This window comes from Carassius gibelio, chromosome B17 (assembly GCF_023724105.1).
Source record: "Carassius gibelio isolate Cgi1373 ecotype wild population from Czech Republic chromosome B17, carGib1.2-hapl.c, whole genome shotgun sequence".
In the NCBI taxonomy this organism is placed as follows: domain Eukaryota; kingdom Metazoa; phylum Chordata; class Actinopteri; order Cypriniformes; family Cyprinidae; genus Carassius; species Carassius gibelio.
The window spans coordinates 20,616,027-20,635,394 of record NC_068412.1 but is presented as its reverse complement, the minus strand read 5'-3'; the positions used below and the strand labels follow the sequence as shown (position 1 = coordinate 20,635,394).

General features: G+C 36.0%; 1 protein-coding gene and 1 long non-coding RNA gene across 10 annotated transcripts in view; one reads left to right on the top strand and one right to left on the bottom strand.

The window, feature by feature from the left end:
* The window catches only part of chrm3a (cholinergic receptor, muscarinic 3a), an 84,834-nt gene that overhangs the window by 12,240 nt on the left and 53,226 nt on the right, over positions 1 to 19,368 (bottom strand). The gene's annotated exons all lie outside the window — the stretch shown is intronic.
* On the top strand, positions 3,834 to 8,837 carry LOC127976446 (uncharacterized). Of its 6 annotated transcripts, none has more exons than XR_008157792.1 (9): positions 3,834 to 3,936; positions 4,031 to 4,083; positions 4,550 to 4,892; positions 5,077 to 5,189; positions 6,122 to 6,230; positions 6,378 to 6,467; positions 6,582 to 6,645; positions 6,943 to 7,180; positions 7,248 to 8,837. It is a non-coding gene; the product is annotated as an uncharacterized LOC127976446 (long non-coding RNA). The 6 variants fall into 6 exon arrangements; XR_008157795.1 differs by having other exon boundaries at positions 3,866 to 3,936; positions 4,031 to 4,077; positions 4,822 to 4,892; XR_008157796.1 differs by having other exon boundaries at positions 3,922 to 3,936; positions 4,822 to 4,892.

The following is a 19,368-nucleotide window of genomic DNA, read 5'->3' as shown; positions in this document are numbered from 1 at the left end:
TATCCATCAAAATGAAAAGTTTCAAACCTACTAAAAATATATATCTTTTTTATTAATCCAGAACTTTTAGGTTATAATATAATTTAATATAATATAATTGGTATTTAGAATTATACCATAATATAGTATTTATACAGTACATTATATACATAATTAAAACTATAAAAAAGTGTTTAAACAATACACAAACAATTTACAGACAAACATATAAGCTACAGTATTAGTGAAACACAACTGCATTTATTCTACCTATGCCATATTTGTTTATTTTTTATTTTAAAATAACAATCCAACAATTTAATGGCATTTTCAGCCACAAAAATTATAAAGGTTTATGACTGAATGAAATGTTTCATATACCAAATCCAAGCATTTTACACAATTTCAAATCTGAATTAGAATCAAAACATTAAACTTAAAATCATGCTAAATACAACTAAAAAAAAGTTACAGTTTATATAACAGGAAAAATATATAATTCTAGATAAATAAATTATAAAAAATAAAATGAAAAAACATCGACGTGCTGAATCAAATTTTAACTGATGTAACTGGACTTAAATTATTCATCCAAACAAACTGATTCACTAGAATGAATCAGAATTTCCAGAGCTGCATATGTAAAAAAAGAGGACATTTTAGGAGAGATCACATTTACAAAAGTATTTTTTCAACCGATGTGTGACTGAAAATAACAAATCTGATGTGGCATCATTATTTATTGTTATTTACTCACAACACTAATTCCCTAGATATCATGCTAAGAGAAACCCACATGCTTGAATCTCGAATCGAGACTGCTAGAGACTAAATAGCAACCTTTTTAACCTCTCGTCTCTACTCCTTCAAGGTTGGACCAACAGTTCAACAGCCTATTATTGAAGCACTAGAGCTGTGCTTCGGAGTATTACCCCAGCCTCCAGGAGCACCCGGAGGAATGCTTACACTAGCAGAGATAGAGATAAACATGGCCACTGTAGCGCAGACATTCAAAAACAATATCTTACTTTACCTGTACTGTTTTTACTAGATCTGCAGCCACATGACTACAACAGGAATTCCTGTTAATCTACCTTATGTTATTGTTAGCTTGTGCATGTAATTTAGTGTATGCCATTGCAAAAGCTGCCCTTAATAATGGTGAGCAGTGGAAACATATGCCACCCTTTGTGTTGTGCACTAAATGGAAACATCTGAGAACATGGACACAGATGCACATTTGAGAACATGCTTGAGTGCAAATAGTGTGCAGAGTTTCAAAAAACATGTCTGCATGCATAGCTTTGTGTGAGAGGGCTAGATTAACTAAAATCTCTTCAGTGAGTGGTTGCAATGCAGACTGATTCAAAGGCTCATGGGATTTCTTTGATTCCTGTGAAGAGAGTTTAGGTGGGGGTAAAATACAGCCCACCATGCAACTACATTCATTGCCAGCACTGCCACAAAAAAGAATCTCCTCCTAGTTACAATTAACGCTTTAAAATGCTGAAAGTGTACTTGTCTACATATTTTTTTGGAAATATGCCTATTTATAATGCTCTACTCCATCATTTGATGAATTATTGCTGCCAAGACCATTAGAAGTACATAAACTTTACTTAGAAATAAAACTATATTTGCCTGCTTTACATGTATTAATGTCATGACAATGAGTTTTGTTAGCCATAAAAGAAAGTCCATCACTTTAAATATTCACAGTACAGCATTACATCAACTAGCAGTTAAAAGTTTGGAATATTTAAAATTAAAAAAGATTTTTTTTTTTTTGAAAGAAGTCTGACTGATTACCAATATATCTTATGATATCTGTTGTTCATAACATTAAAATAAAACTACCGTCATAACAATCATCCTTATCTTAAACACATTCTGACCATGCCATTCTGTAAACTTCCTCCACAATGTGTGTCTATGAATGCTCTCCATATCTGTATGTTGCGCAGTGATAATCAGGCCTTACATGGCAGCCTGAGGCAGGACTCCTGCACAGACCTGTCTGAGAAAAGAAGCACACTCAGTCTCCCGTGTAAACACAACAGCAGGAGAGGAATGCTCAAGCTGAGAGTAAGAGAGGGCTTAGTGTAGGACATCAGCTTAGGGACGTCCATCGGTGCAGCTTAAATCAACAGCATGTTAGAGCTGAGAGGAACATAGACTTGTGTATGGGTCATAAATGTATTGATATGGAAGGATGATTGTGGTCTTGTTTACACCTGGTATTAACATCCATCTCGGGGGATCGAAAATGGTCACCCGAAACGCATTGCTGTTTGCACCTGGTAATAACATGCAGTTCAAACGTGTCTCCTGTGACTACTTGTAATCAGATTTTGAGGCTCCCTCTGTTCTCATAACTACTGTACATACATTGCGCTCAACATCAGTGTGTTACAGTTTAAAGCACCAAAAAGGTGTGCACCATTTCTCATATATAGTATCTAACCACAAATAAAATGATTAATGCTGAAGTGGAATTCTCACTCATTTTAGTCAATCTACATACAGTATGTGTTTTTACCAAATTTTGGCGTTATTTCCAAAATGCAATCCTGTTTTGTAAATGGTGCTTGATCTGCATATTATTTCTCTGCTGATATAGATGAGACGACTATATGCACTAGAGAAACAACAATAAGGACAGAGGACTGGTTAGCTGGTTTGAAAAAAATATCTTGATGGATTTATTACAAACATGAAGCTTTTTGCTTCATAAGTCGTGGATTACTTGTGGATTATTGTGATGTTTTTACCAGCTGTTTGGACTCTCATTTTGATGGCACCCATTCACTGCAGAGGATCCATTGCTGAGCAAATGACGTAATGCTAACTTTCCACAGTTGTTTTTTTTTTTCCAATGAATAAACTAACTAATCAACTTCGAATGGCATAATTGTACATTTTCAGCACAATTTTCATTTTTGACTCAAAAATCATGTCTATGTTATTTTCATAGTCAATGTGAACTGGAAAACTATGTAATAGCAATACACTTAATGAATGAATTAATTAATATAAAAATAAAGTTTTAGATGAGTCCTAATGAGCATGAAAATGTAAATAAATGAAGTAATATTATGTCCCTGCCCACGTAAGGCCGAATGTGGTCAAGTGCTTGTTTAGTGGCTTATATGCATGCACAATCGTAGTGATCCACCTGCATTCACTTGATGAATGAAGTAAACACATACAGCATTGTACTTGAGAGCTTGGGTAAAGGAAAACAACTGACATCTGATTCCTTGTAAGAATGTATTATTCCCTGCGAGTTCAGTGCAATTATTTTCCAGAGAAGCAAACTCATCTCCTTTGGATATGTCTCTGTATATTACATTGACTCCTGGGTTGGAGCAAAATGAATGTTCCCTTTTCACTTTCATCCGACCATAACCCTGCAGCCAAAATTGCATTAAATATTCTTTTTATATCTTCACCTTCGGAGGGCAGTCCCTTGTAATTGCCTGGCTGTACTGTATGCCAATAAATAACTAATAAAACACACACACACAGACACACACACACACACACACACACACACACACACACACATCCCCTGATTTCTGTTCATGCTGAAACAGATCCTGGGAGAAACCCATTCTGTATTCATTACAATGACATCGTGAGGACATGCCTGGAATTTAGTATGCTCGAAAAACATAATCTGGGAAAAACAGTTCAGTTTTTTCCTGCAGCGTACAAAATTTATCTACAAGCGATGTGTACACTGAGAGTGTACAGTATATTGGCAAACAAGATGCCTGAGGCGGCCATGAATATTTAAGAGCTTTTGAATTTAGAAACAGCAACGTGAATCATTGCTTTCTCCATTACTTCCAACAAGTCCTCCAACTCATACGACCGTATGGGTCGTTTGTCACTATCCATAAATACGACCCACACGAGCGTTCTCTAAATTAGCGCCCCTATTGGCAACAGGAGGTATGATAAATGAACTTTCGCCTAAATGCATTGTGGGTTTATTTTAACATGTTTGCTATTTGCGTTTTGAATTGTTTGATTTAAACTCTCCCAGATGTTCGTGGATTTTGATGATATGGATTTTAGATGACTTCGAGACATGTACAGGTAAGGTTTTCTCCCGTCTCATAAAGTAGTCGATCGTTTATGAATAATATGAGTTTTTATTTTCAAATCGATACTGGACACTGTATGTCCTATTAAACCAGTTTGACGTTCAAATCATTTAATCGAAATCTGCAGCTTTATAAAGTTAGTTTTCATTGTGATATTCGTTTGAAATTCGCCTGTGGTGGAAAGAGGTCATGTAAAAGTCGCGCATTTACCATGTTTTTACCATAGTAACATGTCGCTGAAGCATGTCACGTGTTATAAAACCTCAGTAACCACAACTCAATGTATCTCCCGTCATAACTGTAGTTTTACTTTGGTATTTGTAGTATAAACACGTTACCATGCTTTTCACCACAGTAACTGTGCTTATTGTGTACTCTTTAGTTAAGTAACACATTTGCCATGCCTTTAATACCTTTTTGTAATGTAATTGTGATTCAGTGTTTTTTTTTCTTTTCAGTTTTGCAGTTTCTTCATATCACATACATCTCCAGCTCCTACAACAACATTCAGTGTCCAGCAGCTCTTTATGATGCTCTCTCTCTCTCTCTCTCTCTCTTTCTCTCTCTCTCTCTCTCTCTCTCTCTCTCTCTCTCTCATTTTCCTTTCCTATTTTTCTGAACTGTAATTCATAAATAAGTCACACATATTTTTCTTTCTTTCTTTCTCTTGTTCATCATGGCATATTTTCACAGCTCAGAATCAGATTTTGATCAGTTCTTGTATTAACAGGGAACTTGTACTCGAAGCTCAACTTGAAGAAGTTTCCAGTGAAGATGAAGTCCTTCAAAGGTTCGACACAGGTAATGTTGAAGATATGTAGTTATAACTGATTTACTTTAATTAATTTATCCTTACTTTATGTTAATAACCTTCCTTATAGTCCTTCCTTTCAAATATTTTGTTCACAGATCATTTCTAACACACTGTCTAAACATGTATGTATTAAAACAACAACAACAACTTGTTACTTTTTCTTTATTCCAGCTGAAAAGGAAGACCATGGGCCTGTCAAACCTTGTTTGTGGAGAGGGATGAATTTGACCATCTTGTGTGTTTACGGAGAAGACCAAAAGCTGCTAAGGCAGATATTTCCAGAGGTACGTCTGTGTTGATCTGAGCACCTCGACAGAACTTTACTGCAGTTACATTTTGCACCGAATTTTATGTTTTTTACTTTTTTAAATACCTCACGACCCCATCAGTACAAACCCTGTGCTATGTCAAAGTATTAATAATTCAAACAATTTCAGCAAATTCATATGATATTGTACAAGCGTACTCTCCAGCTTTTCCTCCTGCTGTCATTGACCATCGCCTCAGCTCTCATGCAGACTGTGTCCATTTTAAGTAGTCAGAGCGTTATATCCTAAAGTTTATATTGAGTCCACTGTATTCTTTATTAGCACCGTCTTAACCCGTTCTAACAGTACATGATATCTGTCCGCACCTCACAGTCTGCCTTTATTTCCATGTTGATTTTAATTGAACACGTCTGTTTAAAAGCAAGTCAGGAAATGCTGTGTAACTTGTCATGTGACACATCAGATCTTCAGTTAATTTGGCCAAATTAGATCATTTAAGGCTGTTCACACCAAGAATAGTAACTACAATAACTATTTTAGCATCCACACCAACATCAACCAATGATAAAGTTATGTTTATTAATATACACACTTCATGCGACTATGATGTCTGCCACTTTAAATGATCAAGCTTTTGAAATGTGCATTTTGATTGGCTGTTTAATGTTCATCAGCTGGAAAATATATTCCACTGATGTTGTTCCTCTGTGTCATTAAGTATGGACTCATCCTTGGTATGAAGAGGTCTTTAAACTGCTTACAACAATCCTGCTGCATGTTATAGTGTAGAAAATAATTGAGAATAATATAGCTTGAAGATACAGTTTTCTTCCCTCTCATTTTGTTAAACTCAAACGCAAGATTTTGCCTTTCTTTGCTTGTTTGTCTTCATCTTAGTCCTTTACTCTCTCCCCTCACTCACACATTCTCTCTTGCTCTGTTGTAAGGTACAAACAGAGCGGATGGTTGCATGATGGCCTCTTTCAGGTTTGTCAACTGAATGTCTACTAGTGTGGCTCAGCAAGTTCCTGTCATGATCAGCCCTCTCCAAGAAAGGTTTGTAGAAAATTGTAATCAATATTCATTTAATCCTCTAACCTGAATCTTTTGGTGAATTTACTTAATTATATCTGTCTTAATTCATATGTTTAACCAGCAATAGTAATTAAACATGGGGTTAATAGACATATTTTTGTTTTACAGCTGAAGAGCAAAAACACAAAGAACATCAGTCCTGTTGGGGATGAGGAATGAACATGGCTCTATTGTGCCCAAACAGAAAAGAGTGAAAAGGTGCTCATCCCCATTGATGTGTCTGTATTCAAGCAATGCATTAGTACAGCATATGATGTTGATCTCTATTCAAGTCAGCAATTATCATTTTTCACATATACATCTTTTTATAAGTCCTAGAATGAACAAATCATCAGGGCATCATTTCTGGAATTTGGGCAGAAAATGACTGAATATGGTGAGTACTGACACCTGCACCTGTATTCACCAAAACTATTTTTCTTATGGACTTACAGTTTTTGAAGGAGGATGAAGTCAGTTGATGGAGAAATGAAGAACGAGATGTGTTGTATATGAAGACTTCAGATGCAAAAGCCTTTAAGTTCTGTATGAAATGTTCTTCTAAGAAGAATTTTAGAAGAAAACTTCAGGTGGAACTTAGATGCCTTTGCATCTGAAGTCTTCATATGTACTATGAGTTTTCAATACATAACTGATTTGTTATGACTGTTTTTATTATTTTCTACTTGTACAGAAAGACTGCAGTAGAAGGAAAGCTGGTACTGAGAACATTTGTCTTCACTCCAGACTAAAGAGAAGCGGGTCTGAGGCCAGAGATGGAGGAGTCAATGGTCACCAAATGCAGCGCTGCAGCCTGAAACTGTGAAGACTGAATTCCCAAACAGCTCTGTGACCGCACAGATGTTACGGCCATAAAAGAAACTTCACAACTGAGAGCCCATACCTCCAACAACCTTCAACAGGAATCAATGGTATGTCCATTACAACAATTCTAAATAATAATAATATATAATTGACACAATGATTTTGTCTCTCCAGGACATCTACGCAAGGTTTTTCTTTTGTTGAGGACCGTCAGAGACTCCAGCCACACGAGCCATGGATTGCTCTCAACATCACCATCAGACAGACATTATCACAGAACCAGCACCAGCAGACTGCAAAACAAGTTCCTTCAACAGGCAATCAGACTGAACTGAACTCGTACCAGTAACACCACACACACACACACACACACACACACACACACACACACACACACACACACACACATACACACACCAGCAGCCTCATACTGTGTGCACTGCACTCTATCAGCTACACTGACTGGACTCTGACTCACTATTATTCTGCAACCTGATATTCTGTTTGCACTAATTCATACTGTACTGAAAGTGAAAGTGACGTGACATACAGTCAAGTATGGTGACCCATACTCAGAATTTGTGCTCTGCATTTAACCCATCCGAAGTGCACACACACAGAGCAGTGAACACACACACACTGTGAACACACACCCGGAGCAGTGGGCAGAGGTATATCTACAGTATACAGTGATTGTTGTTAATTGCTTTCATTTTGTTCTCTCTGTATAGTATAGTATTGCACTATATTTTCTACCTGTATTGAGCTCTTATGTATACGGTTTATATTTTTGATACTGTATATGTGTTGCAAATATATTCAGTACTTGTCATGCTGCAGTTTGCAGAAAAGCATTTTACCACCTGTATACTTGCATTCATGGTATTGTGATAATAAAATGATTTGATTTGAATTGGTCACATGACTTGTTCATCAGTTGTATTGTTGTGCTGGATAACAATTGCAAATTGTTTATGACATTGAAGAAGATCATGATAGAGACATGGATTTGAAGAAAACCAGGAGAGCTCTGATGATGAGAAGGAAACTGGATGTGATTCTTTGGTGCTCAAGACATTTCACCATGCCTTCATCTGGGTTTCTTCATCTGATTAAAATAAAATGGTTTTAATGTAACCCATTTTTATTTCACTTGAATATAATTTGTCTTAATATGCTTCTTTATCTGTCTTTATGCTGCATCCTAGTAAAATATTGCGTATGGTGTTGGATAATCAAGTATGGTGAATATTCTGTACTAGAGATGGTTTTTTGGTAGATACACCATTTAATTTTGTAAACAACACATATAATCACCATGGTTGTTTTGATGAAGACATGAACATTTAGTAATATTAATGAAATTCAGTTAGATGAAGAGCTGCATTAGAAGAGACTGCATGGACTTCATGCACAACTGAAGGTGATGAATCAAGGAAAGATCAACATGAATCCTGTACTGTATTATAATGAAGATGTTCATGCACATTACTGATGTCTAGCTCCTGAGCAGGACAAAGATGAGACATTCTTTACAGAGATTTATGAATTAGGTATTTTATATTATGATTCTTTAAATTGCATGAATTGTATGGAACCATAAACTGCACACTGTCACACATTGTCTTACTGAATGACACATTGGCCTTGTCTGATGAAATGTCAGAATATGTATTTGTTGTCTTTGTTTACTATTAGCACTGTATTATTGCTCTTGATCTTATGAAATAAATTGAGCTCTTTCCAAATGGGCACTTATGTTGATTTTCTGGTGTCTTAATTCTAAGATAACTATGACTTCCAACTTACATAATGGTATGCTTTTGAAAAGACAACCTACAAAATGTGTCTCAACAGTTTGTTGCCAATGATGAGAATAGAGCTGTGCATTTTTTTCCTGCCCTTCCATCCCCAGGGGCCCAGTAGAGTCCCCTTGAAGAGCAAAACAATTAACATTCCAAATGGCTGTAAATCAAAATCTGATTATAGTTTCAAAAAGAAAATTGGTAGGACAACTCATTATGCTATGTTTACTAAATAATGTTTGGCACAGCTTTCAAACATTCATAGAAAAGTGCTATACATGTGTTTATAAAAGTACTCTTAGTAAAATAAAAAATGTCAGCCTGCCTCTCACATATGTCATATAACTTTGCACAATAAACATGCTTAGATATCCCTTTGTTTAAAAAAAGAAGTATTTTTCACAATTTCATTATTAAACATTTTAAACTACATTGCCCATAAGCCTTAGCCATTCTATCGATGGAAAGTGAAAGTCATGGCGCTGTTTTTTGTAGTTCAATTAAGTTATGTTCAGGTTTAAGGTTAGGATCTCGGTAAAGAGGTAATTTCACAAAATATAGCAATGCACCATTGTTAACTGAAGGTACTATTGACGTAATAATTACAGCAAAATTTACTTTGCAACATTAAACGTTTTTTAATTTGGGCTAAAAGAAAGTCCAGTCACAGCGAGTCCTCGAGTGCCAAGTGGATTTCAAAGCCAATGAAAATCCAGTTGAGCAGAAGCGACACCCTTACTTGTCCATATACGGCCATTCATGACAGGCTTTTCCGGGTTCTTGTGGTGAATTTATTTTCACCCACTAAATATAAAACTAAAATGACGGATTTGCATTGTGGGGTAAACCTGATTCAGCAATAGATTTGTTGATTACAGTTATTTATTTTCAAACAAGGGCCTCATATTTGCGATTATACACATTCTTTACCCTAATATTAATGTACAATATTTAAGCTCAACATTTTTGCATATACTGTATGAAAAAATAATATTATATTTATATATTTATAGTGTATTAAATGTATACATTTAATCACTTGTGTGTTTTTTGGAGATGTATTTACAATCTTGCAATTTTTAGCTCTACCAGTTAAACTACAGAAAAAAAGGAAAATAATAATAAAAATAAATAAATAAATACAATTTAAAAAACACAGGGATAATTTTTTTTTAGTAATTTCCATATCAGTGTTTATTGATATGTCAAACTTTTCAGACAAACAATGCAAATAACACCATTCTTTCTCTCTAGTTTGTCACTATGAAGAAATAAAAACAAAAAAATAATATATTATTGTGAAATATAACAACTTTTAAAAATTACTGATTGATAAAGTAACTAATAGGTACAGACAGAATTATGTAATAGAAAATCCCTTTAAAACTAAATTGGCTAATATAAAAATATATATATAAAATAAAAAAAATGAATAAATAAATAAAAATTGTCAATTTGTTTGCAGAGAAGTTTATAAAATGCCAAATAATATTTTTACAAACCAGGAGTTGCAAGGCACCAGCTGAAATCATATTCTTTTCTTTCATTTAAAAGTGATTAACTAATTAGAAAAATATTGTTAAGACTAATATTTCACATGATTACCTCTTAATCTCCTGTAATCACTGATCGCTTCTGTTGTGAACATATGCAAGACAAACTAAAACGGTTATTAATAATTATATTTTATAAATCATTTTCAGCTGGAAAATGCATTTCTATCATTAAATGACCTTAAAGGTCACACACACACACACACACATATACATATACATATACATATACATATATATATATATATATATATATATATATATATATATATATATATATATATATATATATATATATATATATATATATATATATATGGCATATAGAATACAGTAGGTGGGATGGTGATAGTGACAGGAGTGTTCACAGTAGAGATGGGAGTGTTGACTAGAGGAGAAATAATACAAGTAGACATGCTAACGACTGAGAGCAGATGTGCCACACAAGAGAGAGTGATGTGGATGCTTTTGGAAGGGCTGCTATTGTGGAGAGCTGATGGAGAAGGACTCAGTAATCTGTCAGAAATCCTGCAAGACAGGAAAAAATTGAATTTATAACATGATGAATAATTAAAACATTGACAACAAATGAAAGTGACGTGACATACAGCCAAGTATGGTGACCCATACTTAGAATTCTTGTTCTGCATTTAACCCATCCAAAGTGCACACACACAGCAGTGAACACACACACACGGAGCAGTGGGGATCATTTATGTTACGGTGCCCGGTGAGCAGTTGGGGGCAGCGCAAAAAAAGTCGTATTGCCGGGCCGAGACTCAAACCCACAACTTTATGGTTAAGAGTCAAACTTTCTAAGCACTAAGCCACGACTTCCCCCTAGCAACGGGCTAGTGGTTAAAGACAACATAACTGCAGCGTGTATAATAATAAACAGAACTTTATAATTTGTTGGTAGCGATGCTAAAATAGTCATTATAGTTATTGTTCTTGTTGTAAACACCTTTAAATGATCTAATTTGGTCAAATAAATTGGGGACCTGGGGCCGGTTGCATAAACTGCTTAAACTAATCTTTAAAAAAGTTAGCCATATAATTTGATTTACTCTAGACTTGTCATAATTGTTTAAAGTCAGTTACAAAAACATAGATTGGTCCAATTTTACTAAGAAATATGATTATCTCTTGGTTAACTGCTAGTTGGTCACAGTCTTAACATAATAGCTATGTTTACGCAACCGGCCCCTTTTGTGTCACATGACAAGTTACACAGCATTTCCTGACACAGTCTGCATGAGAGCTGAGGCGATGGTCAATGACAGCAGGAGGAAAAGCTGGAGAGTACGCTTGTACAATATCATATGAATTTGCTGAAATTGTTTGAATTATTAATACTTTGACATAGCACAGGGTTTGTACTGATGGGGTCGTGAGGTATTTAAAAAAGTAAAAAACATAAAATTCGGTGCAAAATGTAACTGCAGTAAAGTTCTGTCGAGGTGCTCAGATCAACACAGACGTACCTCTGGAAATATCTGCCTTAGCAGCTTTTGGTCTTCTCCGTAAACACACAAGATGGTCAAATTCATCCCTCTCCACAAACAAGGTTTGACAGGCCCATGGTCTTCCTTTTCAGCTGGAATAAAGAAAAAGTAACAAGTTGTTGTTGTTGTTTTAATACATACATGTTTAGACAGTGTGTTAGAAATGATCTGTGAACAAAATATTTGAAAGGAAGGACTATAAGGAAGGTTATTAACATAAAGTAAGGATAAATTAATTAAAGTAAATCAGTTATAACTACATATCTTCAACATTACCTGTGTCGAACCTTTGAAGGACTTCATCTTCACTGGAAACTTCTTCAAGTTGAGCTTCGAGTACAAGTTCCCTGTTAATACAAGAACTGATCAAAATCTGATTCTGAGCTGTGAAAATATGCCATGATGAACAAGAGAAAGAAAGAAAAATATGTGTGACTTATTTATGAATTACAGTTCAGAAAAATAGGAAACGAAAATGAGAGAGAGAGAGAGAGAGAGAGAGTGAGAGAGAAAGAGAGAGAGAGAGAGAGAGAGAGAGAGCATCATAAAGAGCTGCTGGACACTGAATGTTGTTGTAGGAGCTGGAGATGTATGTGATATGAAGAAACTGCAAAACTGAAAAAAAAAAAAACACTGAATCACAATTACATTACAAAAAGGTATTAAAGGCATGGCATTGTGGTTAATGATTTTTAACTACAAATACCACAGTAAAACAGTTATCATGGTAAAAAAAAAAATATGGTAAGTGTTGTGGTCACTGGTCATTTCAGATTCGTTGCGATTGCCACACATTCGTTCACTGGCATTCACAACATATTTGTAAAGAAAACGTCAAACTGCACTTACTTTGACATTAATTGCAGACAATCAGAACAGTACCTTAAAAAATAAACCATAAAATAAAATAGTTTACAAACCTGGACAACAACGCATGGTAAGATGTTGGGTCACGCCTCCTTTTTTTGGGTGGTAACGATGGTAACGACAGTCAAAGGTCATTTGATGACGACACACCCGACAAACGAGACTGTCGTAATACGGCCGCTAGAGGGCGCTTGATTTTAAAACGTAATAATAGGTCGTAATATGCTGCTTGCACAAACGACCTATGTGGTCGTTTTTAAGAGGAGGACAGTCTCATTACTTCAGTTGGATGAGGGGTCTTATCAGGGACAGATCCATAATCACTGATACCTGGCTGTCTGAAACTGTATGTTTCATTACTCACAGATGCACACAAGAATGTCTTGGCAAAAATAAAAAGAGAATGGATAAAAAGGCAGTATTTACACAGATAAACAATATTGACCTGTAAAGCCACATACAAGAGGAAAGTGTAGAATTTTCTGGAAGCATGGATGCTAGAGAAGGCAAGCTTGATGATAGATTAGTTGTGCTGGTGTATTCTTGTTAGGCACTTAATGAATGCTCTTGGTCATACTGTGAATGATGTTCATCATGTTATTTCTAATAGAATACAATTGTCATTGTAAGTTTTAATCAAAAAAACTCACTCTTTCTCTAAAATGACTTTTCTTTTACTTCTAAGGTCACTTACGCTTTCTGGGCCGGAAATCTACTCACCCTCAGGCCATCCAAGATATAGAAGAGTTTTTTTCTTCATCAGAACAGATTTGGAGAGATGTAACATTGCATTGCAGGTCGTCACATCACTTTACTTTTGGAGTTCCCACTCAACTACAGTATCAGGAGGCAGATCGCTGCACATTTGCATAAAGTCAACAGTCATTTCAGTTCAAAGTCGCCAACAGTCGCTGCTACTCATGTCATCTCACATCATATATTCTCTTCATAAATGAATTCATTCCAGTTGCTTTGTCACTTCTGAGATCATTTCCCTGTTTATAATTTCCAAATGGTTCAGTTGGCGCCATCTCAACTGCCACTGAAGAGGTTACAAAAAAATGAAGATCTGGACCCAGGAGTTGGCTTAACCAAATGTATGTTTCAGATTTTATTAAACGTGAAGTATGTAATATCTTTGAAGCCAAATATTTCTTCTATTCCAGTTATTCTAATACGCAGAGACATAAGTACTCCATTCCTAGGCTGATTTCCCAGATAACTGTAAACACTGTAGCTCAGTGGTGCTTTCAAAACACCGCTGTTTGTTTTAGGATCCAGGCCAAACTGACACAGCAACACTGTCCTAACCAATGGCATGACATTAGGGTGGAGCTACCAGTTCGTTTGACCGAATGGGAAATGAGGCGCGTGTTCATGTTTAAAAAACAACACTTATTTAGGCAGCTCTGTACGGTGCATAAACGACACCCTTCACTTTTGAATTTGGCAGTGGAACTACAAGTGTAACTTTTAACAATGGCGAATGTCTACTCTATGCATCATTTCAGCACAGTTAGATGCTAAGAGAAGTGCACATATTATAGTGAACACAGAGCAGAAGACATCCGCTGACAGCTACTCAAAAACAAGTGTGTCACTACAATAACACGCAGTACATCATTCTCTTTGCTGCATGTTTTTTATTCCAGAAAGTCAGGTGAACTTATAATATCTCTGGTGAAATCACCAAACTCAAAAGTGCACTAATATAGCAGTGTTGGGGAAATAACAAACCAAAGTAAAAATAACTACATCTTTCAGTATAGTATCATGACAGCAGCTCAGTTTTTATAGTAACAAGCTTTAGTTACTGTACATAAGTCAGTAGTAAAGTCCCCAGCAATATTTATGTTGAAAAATAACAATGAAAATAACGAAAGCTGCTTGCTTAAACTCATTGGGAAGAATTGAGACATATACAATTGATTTTAGTGAATCGACTCTTAGTGCTTAGTGATTTAAGTGCATGGTTCATGTTAATAAATGATTCATTGAAGTCCATGCACACAGTCAAAATGTTTAGTTTAATGCTGCCATTTAAAAGTAACTTCCCAAGCATTGCCACGCTTACATTACATTATTGCAAATGAAACAGCTAAGGACGCAGATGCCTGCCAAATACTCTAAGGAGAAAGACGAGAAGAGAACGAGAGCCAGAGAAAAACACAGAAGGTGTTCCTATTACTGAGAACATGCACACCACAGTTTCCCCTCAAGTGTGAATCAATTCAATATTAAATTGTATACAAATTTAATGTGGACTGTGAGAGGTACAGAGCTCTGATCCCAAACCAGCAATAATAATTCCTCATCTCTGAAGTGCTCCCTAGAGATACCTTAAATCTACAAACCTGAGCAAATGAACTCTCGGCTACTTAAAATGTGTTTTTATGCTTGCACTTCCCCGTGGAGAGCATTATCTTAAGGCTATTATGTATTTCTCTCACTACTGTAATGTGATGATAACTAGCAGGGGCTTCCATGGGGAGATGGTTGAGTTATCTTGAGTGCCTGACAGGGAGCTGATAGTGTTTATGACTATGGTTTGTGGTCCTGAATTCCCAACACATTCACAACAAAAATCAAATACCTCACACCAGGTTTTTAAGCTTCAGCTATGGCTTATAGTGATAAAACATACAGCTTATGCTGCTGAGTACTGATAGCTGTCTAAAACAATATATGGATGGTCTATCTATAAAGCAAAAAGCATCAAAGGAAACTTTAAAGGAAACTCATGAGGAACTGGACGTGTGATATTGCTTTGCTGAATTGTTCCATGCAGTAAATGGGTTTCATACAAAAGATGACAATCATTGACTGACAGCCATAAAATATGGAATATCTGGACCATAAAGTCGTCAAACTATGAGTAAGACTAATAAGCTCTTGTCAAACATCAAAGGCGGGAAATATCTCTCAGGAAATATTTAGCAGCACTTAAGAAAAATGCTTTGAAACGACATGCACAGTTAAATGGCACTGATCTGGCGCCATACATTAAATGATTCAGAAAGGGCCACTTCATATTTGCATGAAGTATTTAACACAAATTATTAGGCAAAGCATTTCAGATTCAAACATTCTAATCATATATAATCATGGCCTTTTTCTGAAATGATTCCTGAAGGACCATGTGACACTGAGGACTGTAGCAATGACTGCTTGAAATTTAGCTTTACCATAACAGGAATAAAATAAATGTTAATATATGTTAAAAAAATAGTTATTTTAAACTGTAATAATATTTTAGAGCATTATTGTTTTAACTACATATTCGTGTTTTAAATGAAACATTTGTGAAATGTACCAAAACAACTGAGAAAAACTGTAAAGCGAACAGTGATAATCGTGGATGTGACAGTGGGACATCTTGTCCTGTAGCCTGGTTATAAAGATGAGTGTCTCTCAGCAGTGAAGTCCATGCCAGCTAAGATTTTGAAAGCCTTAGTTATCTGAAACAGAGAAGACGACAACCAAAAGGTGCACAGTAATATGCTCATTCTTATAATGGGGAGGGAGGGAGGGTTGCGAGCCATTGAGCATGCTTACCGAGCAGTGGTGCCAGGTATATATGTCCCGTGTCTAATAGGAGAGTGGTTGTGATTGGAGCGATTTGACAGCTGAATGCATCAGCTGGTCACAGCCTTGCCTCCGTGGCCTGACTGAACTAAAGCTGTGCTCGATTTGTACGAGTTGTTTTGAGAAATGCACTTACTGGTTTGCAAATGTCAAGGATGATTCGAGAAATGTACCAAAGTGACTGAGAAATACTGTAAATGCAGTATCCATTTTTTCTGGTGCTAGCCACTAAAATGTTCTACTCAAAATGAGGGAAATTATAATTTTTTTTTTAAGAATTCAATTTGTTTGATGGAGCTGACATATCTGGGTTGGAACAACAACAAAAAACAAAACAAACAAAAAAGCATATTTAAAAAAAAAAAATCTGACCTGAAAATCTGATGCAGATATATTACTCAATGAAGACCTTCAGGATGAAGGTTTAAAGTTTTCATAAATATCTTGCAGAAAACATACTGTAGGACACACCTGAAAAACAACATGCTTGTGATCAGAAGTCATTTTAAGGTACAAAATTTTTGAAAAGCTAATAGTTGTGGGAATTTTTTTTTTCCCCACATGTCTCAAGAACTGCTGAAGTGATGGAGATGTTTAATAACATCCGAGGGAAGACAGTTTGCAAAGTAGAGCAGGAAGGGCATGTCATGGCACAATGTAATAATTAAGCAAGAATAAAAAAACTACAACAATGGGAAGCTAGAAATCATTCCGGCGGAATTATGTTCCACCTCCTCAACCAACTTTTCAATCTACACGTCGGCCTGACAAATTACTCTCTCACCAGCTCTATACTGATTACAGCCTGATTACAGTCTGATGAGGAATACACAACTGCCAAATACAATAACAGGGTGCAGACATATGCCTATCAGGACTTAATTTGGGAGCCATCTGGCAGAGGCGGTTAACCTTCTGAGAATGATGAAGGATGGGGTATCCAAACTTTACAGAGAGTCCAATCCCACAGTAATCCTAATGACACTGAATTCTGTCCTCTAGCTAATGAAAAAAATCTTCAGGCACAGCTCAAATGCAGGCTCAACTAGCCTGCAGTTTTTAAGCCAAGTATAAGGAATCGTGCTGGACTTTGTGTGGGGCTTGCAACTCAAAGAAACCTGAACCCAGAAAAATGATATGTCGCTTCCCAAACCCCCAAGGCACTGATGGACCTAAAAATGGAAAAGCTCTTGAACTGAGCGAGCCAATCGGTGTCATTCAGCCCAGACACTAGAGTTGAGGCTCAAGCACCGCGAGCCAATTTGGAATGCGATGGATCAATAATTCTGTCAGGGAAACGGACGAATAGGGAGGGGAGGGATACAGAACAAGGGCATGGAGTCTTTCAAAGATGTTGGAAAAAATATTCCCCCAAGTTTGCATATCTCTCTTTACTTCCGAAAGTTCCAAAATTAATCAAAAATTAAAAGTGCAATATGTAACAAAAAAATAAATAGAAATGATCATCTCAAACATGACTTGTATTGCAAAATGAAGTACACAGAACACAAATCTGAATGAAAGAGGTACGTGATTTGTTGATTTTAAAGTGCATTTCCCACACACTGGTAGTTTCGATTATGTGCACAATAAATGCCACTATAATTATTTGTTTACATTTTTTATACTTTTTATATTTCCATTCCTGTTCTGTTCTGAAAAGTTTGGGGATTTAACCTGAATGTGTTGTAATGTCGTGTAAAAATAAAGGAATTACAAAACGAAAATATTACTATTGTTTTTTTTTTTTGAGGTGATAAATAAATGAATTAATGATTGAACGAATGAACAAACAAACAAATTAATGAAAGTACAATCAAGCTGTCACAATCACCAGCTGGAGTGCCCATAAACTCCAATAGAGGGCACTCAACCCAAGACTCTGGCATTTTTGTGTCCATTCCCTTTTTCCCTCATTCCTGGGACACACACACACACACACACACACACACACACAAACACATATAAGCAGCACAGTCACTCTCAGTCTTTGCAAAGTCTTGTTTAGTTCTGTCTGGCATTTCCGAGGGTTTTCCCTGTGTTCGTTCCTTTCGTGTCTGATCTTGGATTGTGTATACCGACTGTGATTCTCTGCTGCCTGCCCCGACCTCTGCTTGTTACTGGTTCTGATTTTTGATATCCCCTTACATACCTGAAACTGTCCTCTGATCATTGCCTGTTCGACCATTCTGTTAATAAAGTACTGCATATGGATCTGAACGTCTCTGACTCCATGTTACACAAGCAATCAAATACAATTCGCATTCAATACAAATATTGTATTTGTATTGTATTGTATATTGTTTTGTATTGAACCAAAAACTGCTAAAGTAATTATCCCATGAAAGAAGTAAGTTTCTTGAGTAAAGAAGTAACTTTTAGGCTGAAATAAAGATATATTATTCCTACTAATGAAATTCTGCTCCACTGTAATAATGAATGTATTATACCTCTACTACAGCACTTAATTGGGAAAAGAGCACATGTTGCAGTGTCAGTGCAGAAAGCTTATTCCCAGTTTCAGTCGAGGAAGTACAGAGCAGTGAACCATTCAGGCTGATCAAAGTAGAGCTGCATTCACAACAAATCACATTTAACCGAGTGTATAACGATTGCTAATCTAAATGTTTCTTCCTGTGGAAAACTCCATGGACCATAGACAGGTAATTGCTGGAGACACATCATAAATACTACAGAGCGCAGACAAAACCCAGAAGCCTCAGGTATGTCATTTAAACAAATGTGTTCCTCTTAATTGATCTCTTCAAGGCATTTTTCTGTTACTAGTCTGAAAGTGAGAGAACCCCATTTTTAAATAAACCATTTATATTTATTTTACTAACATATGCAGTGTGGCTAAGTAGCCTACTGTAGTTCAAGGTATTTTATGCTAGAATCAGCTCTGTCATTGTGTGCGGGCATGTTTTGAGGGTGCATGAGGCTGTACATGGGCTGTGACCTTGTTCGATCCGCCTAAAAA